The sequence below is a fragment of the Pan troglodytes genome, chromosome 13 (assembly GCF_028858775.2).
Source record: "Pan troglodytes isolate AG18354 chromosome 13, NHGRI_mPanTro3-v2.0_pri, whole genome shotgun sequence".
Taxonomy (NCBI): domain Eukaryota; kingdom Metazoa; phylum Chordata; class Mammalia; order Primates; family Hominidae; genus Pan; species Pan troglodytes.
The window spans coordinates 46,279,426-46,291,541 of NC_072411.2; the positions used below are offsets into that span (position 1 = coordinate 46,279,426).

Sequence of the window (12,116 nt, forward strand, 5' to 3'; positions counted from 1 at the left end):
AGGAAAAAATAAGGTGTGATCAAATCAATAGGAAATGTGGCTCCAAAACAGTCTACATAACAAAAAAATTACAGAATTAGCCAAACATATCTCTTAAAAGAATTACTTTAAATAGTAATCCCAGAGTCAGAATAGGCTACATCAGAAAGAAACAAGGTTAGAGAACCTTCCAGGTACCAACTGTGAACAAGATGGGAAAGCATTCACAGCCACAGAGAACATCCTGAATTGAGATGCCACCAAAAAAAAGGGGTGGGGTATAAGAAAAAGGCTGAAAAGACAGAAATCAAGTAGAAGAAGGGAAAAATTACCTTTTGTGGTGTCCTGTTTCAAATAATAATCATGTAGTATATATTCTCAAAAAATAACATATTTAGACAATCACCTTCTGGGCATTTACCACGCACTGCACTCAGTGCTGAGGACTCAGCAGTGAACAGGTCAACAAAGCCCTATTCTGCTGAAGCTTTACTTTGGGGAATGGGAGAAGGATGCAGGGTGACAAACAAGTATATCAGCAATATTTCAATTTGTGATACATGATATGAAAAAATAAACAATAAGACGTGACCAAGACATGAGAGAGCAGCCTATACCCACCCAGCATGTCACAGAAATCTTCACTCCAATCTCAGAGTATGTCAGGGTCTTAAAGAGTTGAGACCAGGAAATGACGTTAGGGACAGCTAGCCAGACCTGTGAATTTCAGAGATGAAGACAGAGTAGCTATTCTAGAAGACAGTATCACTACCTCATTATCTCTACACTTCAAAATACATATACCTAGATTGAATGATAATGTTATGATACAAGCTCTGCTTGTAGAATATAAACCTGACAACAAGTAAATGAACAGCGTTTCATTATCTCTTTAAAACCTGGCTGACAATACTGCACACTGTGTACCCTTAATATAAAGAACCACGTTCTATCCAAATTCTTGTCAAGTTCCATTCTATTAAAAGAATTTCATTTTTTGCTTCCACAGATAAATCCGATCAACTTGTGCTGTCAAAGAAAGGGGAGAAGAGGGTACAGGTAGCCAGCCTCCAAGACAGCCCCCAATAATCCTCACCTCAAGGAATTCATGCCTTTGTGTAATCCCTTTGCTCATACCAGGGTTGGTCTGAGTGATCAACAGAATGCAGTGAAAGTGACAGTGTCTGTCCTAAAAGATATTACAGCTTCTTCCTTACTCTCTTGGATCTTCCTGGGGGAAGCCAGCTGCCAGCTGCCACGTTGTGAGGACACTCAAGCCATCCTAGGGAAAGGTACACAAGGCATCTTGCCAAATAGCCAGAATCAACATAACAGCCATGTGAGAGAGCCATTTTCTAAGCAGATCCTCCAGGCTAGTCTAACTTTCAAATGACTGTCACTCTGGCTGACATCTTGATTGCAGCTCATGAAAGACCAAGAGCCAGAATTACCCAGGCTGCACTCCAATCCCTTTCTAGCATGCACTCTAACTTTCTGTATTCACAAAGCTCAAGCTAAAAACATTTCTCAGATGCTCTTGCATCACGCCTTCCACAGGGAACCCAGGTTCAACCAAATCCATTCAAAATTTAGAAAGCAGAAATGAGCAAATCAAGGAAGTAGCCAACTACAAATGAGATCAAATTTTGTAGTGAAGGCATTTTGTTCTTCTGAAACAACTATGTAGATATGCTACTAAATGATCCCTAGTCTCATAGACTCTAAGTAGCAAATGGCAGTGGAGTTTTCTACTAGAATAGTATCATGGGGTGTTTCTCATGGCTTGTGCTGTTCCTAGCTATTCACAGTCAACTTTGGTTCCTTGGCACTTCTGCAAATTAAGTAGCATGTGATATATCTCTGTATGCAACTCAAACTAGCTGTTGCCTGCAACTAAGAACCCACTCTACATATGCAAATTCTCCTGTCTCATAACACTTTCATTCCTATCTCATAACACTTTCATTCCTATCTCATAGTTGACCCTCTTTTCCATTACGAAACCCTCTACCTGTACAATGAATCCTATTCATTTATGCTGTTTCTAGGAACGTGCACTATCCGGTTTCTCCCTTTCTTCTCCACTGCTTTCTTCTCCTTCATCAATAACACAGTTCTCCCAACCCTACCAACTATCCCCGTGAAGCTTCATAAAATAATAATATAAGCTCATTGTTTTTGCTTCAACTTCCATTCAATGCTTGAATTACCATAACTTGGCTTCCTTAGCCATCACTCTACCAAAACCACTATTGCTAAGGCTGGCAAGAACCAATTACTTATTCTCATTCCTCACTCTACTAGACTGTGGCATTGGCACTCCTACCCACCACACCTCTTTGAAACTTTAACGATAACAAGATTATAAACCTCCAGCCTCAATGAAAGAATCTAGCATCCCACCTTCACACATCATCATCACCCATGCCCTCTGCACTTCTGCCACCAGAGACATACAACAAATAGGCATACAGAGACCATTTCAAATGCTAAGGCTATTTGAATATTCTATTTCTTGAGGGCCTAACTGCTTAGACAACCAAAAAGACAGATATACGCACTGTAAAAAAAAAAAGAAAAAAAAAAGAAAAGTGGATTCTACAAGCTATCAATATAGAAACGTATTTCATTATTTTCAGTTATTTAAGGAAAAATAAATGTTTGGAAGTCAGAGATTCCAAAAGAGCAATGCTACAAAACAAGTGTATGACCTCTTAAAACTAACTTCCCAAAGCTAAAAGTTCATTATTATTTGTTTAACACTTGCAAGCCAGAATATCTACAATTGCCAACCTAAGCTAGCATCCGTGAGTCCTCTTGTTTTGAATGTAAGGTTTTCTATGACATCTGTCATCTCACTAACCAGAAGTGATGCTGCTGACTTTGACTGGTGGGGGGTGGGAGGGGAGTTGACCCATTCCTTCCTCCCTGCTAAAGCTACAATCTCTCAAAAGGCTGGCCTCCCAGAATGATGTGAACTAAGCTTCTTTGGTTAGGGGTGTACCCAGCCCTTTTCTTTAAACTGCTCAGAAGACAGAACTTTTCAGAAAACCCACAAAAAAATGGCTTATTTTCATTAATTTGCTTTGTGTTGCCATCATTCATTGTCTTCATTTTTAATTCAGTGATATTTATAGCCAAATGAAATGAAGTACAGTCAGTTTTCCTCAATCTGTCTCAGTCTACTCTTCATCTTCTGGGACCCAATTCATGTGATCCTTTAACAACTATTTATTTCACACCAAACTAGTTATCTCCCTAAAGCCTACCAATCTAGCCTCTGGGCATATTTCCTAAATAAAAGCATTAGATCTCTATAAACCTAAAATTTGCATACTAAAGGAACAAATCAGCTATCAAAAGGCCTAGTAGTATACAGCAATTGCTCACCGCTAAGCAGAGTTTAAAATTCATTTCAATTTATTATTTTTTAAAGAAACAGCAATTGACTTCTTCCCTTTGCAAAATACAGTATTTAATGGGCCTAGTTAAATTAGAGGTAATAGTGTAAAGCAAGTGTTTTAAATTGGTAAATTCTAAACCTTTTAATAAAAGTACATCAATCAGAAGTTTTAATAAGACTCAGCAGGACAGAGAAGAATTAACGGTCTGTAGGAATCAAAAGGGGTGATAGGCAATGATAACCTTAAACATTTGCATAGGGATTTATACTTTCATTGCTTAAAGGTTAATGAAATTATGTGGTATTTTGCCCACTCTTATCCAGTAAATGATTTCATGCCTTGATTTGTATATATTTACCAACTGAATCCTATAAAGAAAAAATGACTCCTTTATCAATTAATCTGCGACATTTTTACTTATACACTTCTGGGTGCACAATTATCATTACCTATTCTAACCAATAACTGGGTCCCCTAAAACAAAATGTAAGGTTTCCAAAGCATCTCAGAAAAAAGAACAAAATCAGAATTCTGAAAGTACATTAGATTGTTAATGTGACTGCTTTTTTAAAAACTAGATATATTCCTTTATTTACTTTATACTTCAAGTCTACTATTGCTAAATACTGGCTTTTGCCAAATATTAACATAAAATCCACCCTAGAGATTGATGAAGGCATTCAGGATACACTGAGGGTGAAGATGGAGAAATGCAAAAAGTCCACACAAACAAGTAGAACCGGTTAAAACAGTAAAAGGATTCTAGGCCAAAGCGATTGTTTTAAAACATAACAGCATAAAAACGACACACGACTGAGGCCTTGCCTCACTGAGCACCCAGGAGGGTGCAGGGTCAGCTGCTTCACTTAATACCCAGTTCTAAGAAAAAAACTGCAAAGAGCCTCATTTAAGCAGAGTGGTGCTTCCTACCCTGGCTGCACGTTAGAATCCCCTGGATAGCTTAAAACAAAAACCTAAAAATCCACACTTAGGCCCCATAACCACAGATTCTGGTTTCATCAATAATTTATAGACACTACTCAGGGTGATTTCTTGATTTCTTAGGTGCAACTAGGGTTGAGAAATATGCCAGAAAGCACTGGTTCTCGAAGTGTGGTCCCTGGACCAGTAGCAGCAGCAACAGCAACAGGAAACATGTTTCAAATGCAAATTCTCAGGCCTCACCCCAGACCTAGTGAACCAGAAACTCTGGAGTGGGGCCCAGTGTTTTAACAAGTCTTTCAGATAATTCTCAGATGCACTATGTTTGAAAAACACTGCTTTAGAGTAAGAATGGCCTGGTTTTCAATTTTCTCTCCACAATTTACTAGCTATATGACCCTTGGGTCAGCTCTCTAAACTTCTTCCCTCACATGCAAAATAAAAGAGTTAGCTACCATTTCTTTAACGTCGAATGTGTGCCAGGGTATGCCAATAAGCACTTTATATACATTATATAATTTAACCCTTACAGGTTTGTCAGATAGATATCATTACCATTTTACACCAAAAGATGATGAACCTCATCCAATATCATAAGCTAGTAAGCAGAATCAGAATTTAAACTCAAGTTTTTAAAATTCCACAATTACTGCTCTTTCCCTATTCCTCAAAATATTCTTGCTGATCTTTCTTTTTTATTCTTCTTTCCTTTCTTTTCTTCTGTTTTGTCTTCCTTTCTTTCTGTCCATCTTTCTTTCTGTCTTCCTTTCTTTAGGAGGAAGCTTATCTTGTTACTATAAAGCTAGATATTACCTAGTGTGTAAGTGTCTACAGTATTTACTATGTGACTACAAAGTACTTAGCATTCTACCACATGCCAGAAAGAAAAGAATTAAAATACAAAAAAAAAAGAAAAGAAAGAAAGAAATCATAGTAATGAAGCTATGAGCTAGCTGGAGATAGATCCATTTTGCAAAACATAGGGACACATATGATTTCATTCTTAACTGGCGGGTGGAAAACAGAAATAACTCAGAAATTCATGAGATTGGAGCTCAGAGACCAAGGCATGACGCCAGGAAGTGGAAGTTTGACTTGCCCTGAAACAAGGAGTAAAAAGTTTCTCCAGCACAGGAGAAACAACAGCTAGAGAATATAGCACAATAGAAAATAAAGCTAAAGTAGTTAAATGGGTCCAGATTGTGACTCAGAATAAGAAGAGCTTAACTTTAGTACAGTAAAAATATAAAATGTTTTTTCACAGAATATTTTTGATGAACTGATAGTAAAGAGATAAAGTTAAAATCAAGTCATAGGAACTTATCCTAGAAAAAATATGAACCAAGGGTTATGCTGAAAAAAAAACAGGCAGGAGAAAAAGTTCCTTCTATTATTAAAAGTATTAAGTGTGATCCACTCTTTACTGTTTCCATGGGCTATTCATATCCATTACATAATATTTTCAATCATCCACTAATCCAACCAACACTGACTGATCACATTAAGCTAGGTATCAAGGATAAAAAGTAAGCTTCTGACTCAGGGCACATGGAGCAGCTTTACATAAGAAACAGACTGCCAAATGTTTTATGCAACATTAACATAAAGTTATTAGGAATTCCAAAGGCCACTATAGACAGACCAATTGTTAGCAATGACTGTTGTGAAATTCCCAAAAGTCAATGAAGTATAAGCTAGCCAAAATGTTATGCATATAAAATATAAGAGGCCAGGCGTGGTGGCTCACGCCTGTAATCCCAGCACTTTGGGAGGCCGAGGCAGGTGGATCACTTGAGGTCAGGAGTTCGAGACCAGCCTGGCCAAGATGGCAAAACCCCGTCTCCATTAAAAATACAAAAATTAGCTGGGCTTGGTGGCATGTGGCTGCAGTCCCAGCACTTTGGGAGGCTGAGACATGAGAATCACCTGAACGCAGGTGGCAGAGGTTGCAGTGAGCCGAAATTGCACCACTGCACTCCAGCCTGGGCGACAGAGCAAGACTCTACTTAAAAAAAAAAAAGAGTATTCTGCCTATACTACCATACTAGCATCATAATCATCACCTCACAAATGGAGTAACCCCAGTTAATCCACATTTAGGCTTACATATGGCTAAAAAAGGCAGGCAAACATAAAATCTAGAGGTAAGCTTTAAATATTCACATCACTCATTCCATTTTGTGCTGAAGAGCTAATCAAAAACTATGCTCAGAAACTCACAGGAAGATTCTACCTATGTATTGAGGAAAAACTGCAAGGCACAATGGGATGACTGCATTTATTAGCATCTAAGGTTTCTAACTCTGTCAATGACAGTCCAATGCTGTATAACATCTTCTTCTTTAGTTTTACTGTAATCTGACAACTCCATAATGCCCATTTATCTCCAAGAACCAATTTAAGATGCATGTATGTATGGCCACCAGACTATGCTTGAATAACAAAGCACTACTAGGGTTATTTTTTTCTCAGAATAAATGTGAATGGAATTTGCTATGATATTAGGAATGATAGCATTTTGCAAACAATATAATTTAAGAAACAGTAATGAAACTCTATTGAAGCTGTTTATTAATAACCTACACAAATATAATCAAAGAACGGAATCCCAGCTGTTAGAAACGACTTGAAAGGTCACTTGGTAAAATACTAGCTTTTATCCCTTATGGTATCTAGACCATATATAGTGTTAAAATTAAAACAATGATATCAAAAGGCATCCAAGTACTTTAAGTGATAATTTATCTGGCCCCAATATATCCAACTCATATATACTACTATATTTTACTAAAGTTCAATCGCCTATCATCTCATTCTTTAATAATATAAACTATATATGACAATGTGGCAGGACTAAAAGGTTGGTACTTGACAGTGGTTTAATTTCAATAAAAGTGATTGGTACAAAATCATCTTTTAAAATATTCAGACCATGCTATACAGATATTCACATGCACTTGGATCTATAAGCATTAAAGAACTTGTTTAGATTTACTGGCGCTATACCTGCTGTCAAGAAACAAAAAAGTTGTAAAGGGTGATCAAACACATCTTTGCCTCAAGTATCATGTGAATGTTTTCCACTAAGGCGGTCCTAAAAGTTAACAGTCAAAGTAATTCAAAGGTTTCTCTTTATTTCTATATTTAAATCATCACAAGTTTGATCAAGCATGCAAATCCCTTTGGGCTCAGGGTTCCCATCAAAATGTCTTATAGAAACATTAAAAATTGAATGGGCATAAACAACTCCAACAGTGCGGAGCTCATGACAGCACTGCTGTGATCTATGTGTTTCATGTACAACAACATTGGGGAAGTTTGCAAGGGAAGATGAGCAACTAATTACTGTCTTTTGCTTGAGGGCAGGTGTGCTGATCTCTACAGGTGTCTCTGCAGTGCTCTGCCTAATGTATTGCTTCTTGGAGACATTCACTGTAACAACTTGCTAAAGCCCTGCAAAACATCTGACAGAATACCAAACTGTTGGGTGTTCAGGAAGAAACATGTGTGACTTCTTAAAGTTAGCACTAAGGAGAAACAACAGTTGGGGGAGGCTTTGTATTTTTTGTGAAAGAATAATATAAAAAGTAACATAAAACTATATCAGTCACACACATTAAACTAGGATACTAATATTGTCTTAGTAAGTACAGAAAGTTTTTCAAAGAAAATTCGGCTATTCTCATCATTTTCATTTGTGAAAGCACAGTAGACAATGCGCGGTATTCAGTTTTATAAGGATCAAAAAAAAATCTGAGAAATTACTCACTATAAGAAATTAGTAAATTAGATGGTCATCTGATGATAGGACAGGTGAGAAATACCGTTCATATGTGATGCCACTACAGGATTAATATTCCTTAAGATCTTTCCTATAACATGGAAAGAAGCAAGCTTAAGAATGAAGAGATACACAAAGCAAAGATAAACATTCCCTGCTTTGCTGCCTGCTACATGCATGATCTCAGACAAGAAATGTAACCTCTTTATGCTTCAATTTTCTCATCTAATAATAAACAACACCCACCCCAATAGGGTTATTATTAAATGAGACAGTGTCCCTTCACTATTTGGCACAGGGCTTGGCATGAGTAAGTGCTTAATAAATTGTAATTAGCATCATGAAAATTTCCAAAAGACATTAGTCTCCTATCATTAGTGGAGCATCAGCCTGTCTAAAAGCATCTTGGAAAGTAAAGACTCATCAGTGGGATGTTATTTTCAAAATATGTGATATGTCATATGGTACATCTTTTTAAGTATAAATATATAGCCTGGCTTTTGAGAAATCCATCAGTGACAAACATGCAAGAAAACCTTTAACTAGTTCTTTACTTTTTCTGAGTGATCATTCATCTTGGTGAAAAGTCTCTGTTTGTAATGTTGAAAATTTGTGGAAAAGTTCATTGTTTTCAAACAATAATGAAAAGTATCATACTATTTCAAACTTTATCTACTTAAGAAAGACTCTGGTAAAATCAAAGTTAACATTTTCAGGCAACGAATCTGCTCAGAATAAGAAAATGCTAGGAAATGATAATATAAGATTTATACAAACTATTTTCATCTACAATTCTCTATTTGTGTTTTTCTTTAACCAAATAGAATTAAGATGGTATTTCAGATCATCATTACTATTAATCATCAGCTGTGTAAACAAAACATCATTCACCTTTTAAAAAATCAATAAAGCAAGAGTTAAAATTGTTTCAGACTATTCTGGAATGGACCAAGAAGGGAAAAAATTTAAAGTAAGAAGTGTAATAAATATATAAAAATAACATAGCATTTCCAAAATTAAAAATAATTAGACTCATGGGAATAATCGTAATATAATTATTTGAAGTAGTATCCCTCCCTCTCCCAGTAGATTAGTTCATCGTATGCTCATTTCTTCAAACCTAGGCATTGAAATAACCTTCTGTTCTCTCTCCTTTTAATCCCTTCTTCCTGGTATCCATTCTGCAGTTTTCAATGGCACCTCAACCACCAGGAATGTTAAGAACTGATCTACTGTACTTCCCTTAACACAGACCTAATTATGTCACTTCCTCCAACCCCAAAGATGTAGTCTAATGGGGGAGACAGGCATACAGATACAAAAAAATGTGTGTGTACATATATGAGTACACATGCACATGGGCACATGTAAAGTATTAATACTAAGGGAGGATAAATCAGAAGCCAATTCATTTTGCCTGCCATAAGCCAAAGAAAGTTTCACATAGCTGATGACAGCTAGGTGAAATAATGCCTAGAAAACAAATTTAAAGCTCCATATATGGGTCTCCAATATAGAGTCTCAATTTACTGTGTTCCAACTATATCCCACACTCTCCTCACATGGACATAGATGCCTTCATTCTCTTACCATAGTGGACAACCTGCTGTCACCTAGCTTTTCGAGTCCCTCTGCCTTGAATCTCCTCTTCATCCTCCCCATCTTTACAGTTTTTAAAATATGACATCCTTATACCCAGACATTCTTCTACTCAGTTTTCTTCTACAGTTAAAGGAATCAAAAATGCTTGGACTTTGCAAGAGCAAGCTGGAAGACAATGGAACATAAGCATTTCCTTCCAAAAACCTATAGAAAAGTTACTTCCAACTTAGAAATTAATTATTCAAGCAAATTATCAATCAACTGAGAAAACTGAATAAAGATATTTTTTCTGTCACAAAACCTTTCTCAGGAATACTACAGGAAACATAAACAAAAATGTAAGAGTAAGACAAGAAGGAAAACACTATGAGATTCAAGAAAAGGCAAAGGAAGTTCCTAGGTTAAGAGCAAGGAAAAATCCCAGAAGAGGCAGGTCTAGAGAATGTAATGGGAGGAGAATGGAAGTGTGCTGGAAGAATGTCTTCAAGAAAAAAATTGAAATGTATTATCTGATGTAATTCCGTTTATGGAAAATTATAAGTAGTTCATAGAAGGTATAGGAAGAATTATTAAGAGGGACAAAAAGCAAAGCAAATGAAAAAACAAGGCATTATTAATTTCATGAAATACAAAAAGTCAGAAGCAAACTTTTCATCAGAATTAATTACAATATGCTCATCTATGAATAATAGCTACATAATATAATAATGCAACACTAAGCCAAAAATTGGAATCTAACTATACTGGGAATGGGAGGGAAAGAGATGGCTGTGTAATAGTGAAAAATCTTCAAAGACCATAATATAAAGTCAACAATGTCTAAAATAAATTAACTCAAAAGATAGCAATGTGTATATATGTAATTTAGCAATGTGGAGATATATAATGACTAGAGGAAACAGATAAAAGGCTGCCTCTAGAGAAAGGACCACTGTATTTTCCTTTCTTTTTTTTGACAGGGTCTCATTTTCATATCCCAGGCTGGAGAGCAGTGGCACAATTTCAGTTCACTGCAGCCTTGACTTCCCGGGCTCAGGAGATTCTCCCACCTCAGCCCCCACCCTAAGTAGTTGGGACTACAGGCACACGCCACCACACCTGACTAATTTTTTGTTTTTTGTTTTTGTTTCTTGGTAGAGATGGGGTTTCACCATACTGCCCAGGCTGGTCTCGCACTCTTAGGCTCAAATGATCCACCTGCCTTGGCCTCCCAAAGTAACAGGATTACAGATGTGCACCACTGAGCCCAGCCACCACTGTATTTTCTAATAGGCCTTTAACAACTATGCAAATGTTAAACTAGGTGAATGTATTACTTTGGCAAAATAAGCTTTAATTTAAAAGAAACAGTCATGTTCATGAAGATGTTTCTGACAGTGTTTTACGTAATAGTAAAACACAGAAACAATCTAAACGGTCAGCAATAGGTGACTAGTTAAATAAATTACATTTTATCTGTGATAGTTAAAAAGACTATGTAGTCATTTTAAATGATGTTGCAGAAAAATATTTAGTGGACATGGAGAAATGTTCATATTATAAAATGAAAAAATGACAGGTCAAAAACAGCTAAGAACAAAAACAATGAAATATACATGAAAATATGAATGGTAATTTTAGAATTTTTTTTTCTCTCTGTGCTTTTCTGGTTTGCTGAATTTTCTAAAGTAAATGCAGCTTCAGAAACACAAAGAAAATAAATTAAAATTGTAATGCAACTCATCACTCATGGCGCTATTTAAATAGCGTCACCTAATGATGGCCAAACTAGAATTAACTCCTCCCTCCCAATGCAGTTTACACATGCCACTATCAGCACAGCTGCACAACCTGCTTTGTATCGCAGGTAACTGTTTATGTCTGTTCTTGCATCTGACTTACCCTGCTGAAGACAGGACAGTGTCTAACCCACCATTCAGTGTAGGCTGAATGGGATATGTCTGTGCTTCTGAAGACAATCCCCTAAAATGAGGAAATTCCAAAAACAATCTGAGTAAAGTCTTTTTTTAACTTAAAAAAAAAAACAGAGTATTGACTGATTAGTTTTGAGAGGGATAATAGTCATATAAAATATAAGATCTCAGGTTGGTCGCTCTGATTGTTCTTCAGTCTCATCTCACATATACTGTCTCTCAAACTGACTCCTGAAACATTTTGTCCTTTGTCTGAAGCCTTCAGTGGGGCAGTGTTCAAATGTAGACCTTCAGGATTTCTTAACAGATCCGTGTTTATCACCCCAAAATGACATTTACTTAAGAATTCAGTTTTTAGAACATTAGTTACCCACAGTTTGACTATAGATAAATTTGGATTAGGATTATTTCTCTTTATGTGAGTGTAGGATTTCCAAATGAAGTCGAAATTTAAATGTTTAATGGAGCAAACATGACTTTCATGTTTGGTTTTTA

General features: G+C 36.4%; 1 protein-coding gene across 50 annotated transcripts in view; it reads right to left on the reverse strand.

The window, feature by feature from the left end:
- GTDC1 (glycosyltransferase like domain containing 1) overlaps positions 1 to 12,116 on the reverse strand; it is a 386,422-nt gene that overhangs the window by 289,910 nt on the left and 84,396 nt on the right. For 4 of the 50 annotated variants that reach the window (XM_063790466.1, XM_063790460.1, XM_063790447.1 and 1 more), the window contains exon 1: positions 601 to 696. The exons of 45 other annotated variants lie outside the window; for them this stretch is intronic. The gene's annotated coding sequence lies outside the window, so the exon portion shown is untranslated. Of the gene's footprint in view, positions 1 to 600; positions 697 to 12,116 lie in introns of those variants that run through there. One more of the 50 variants, XM_009443414.5, reaches the window with a different exon arrangement.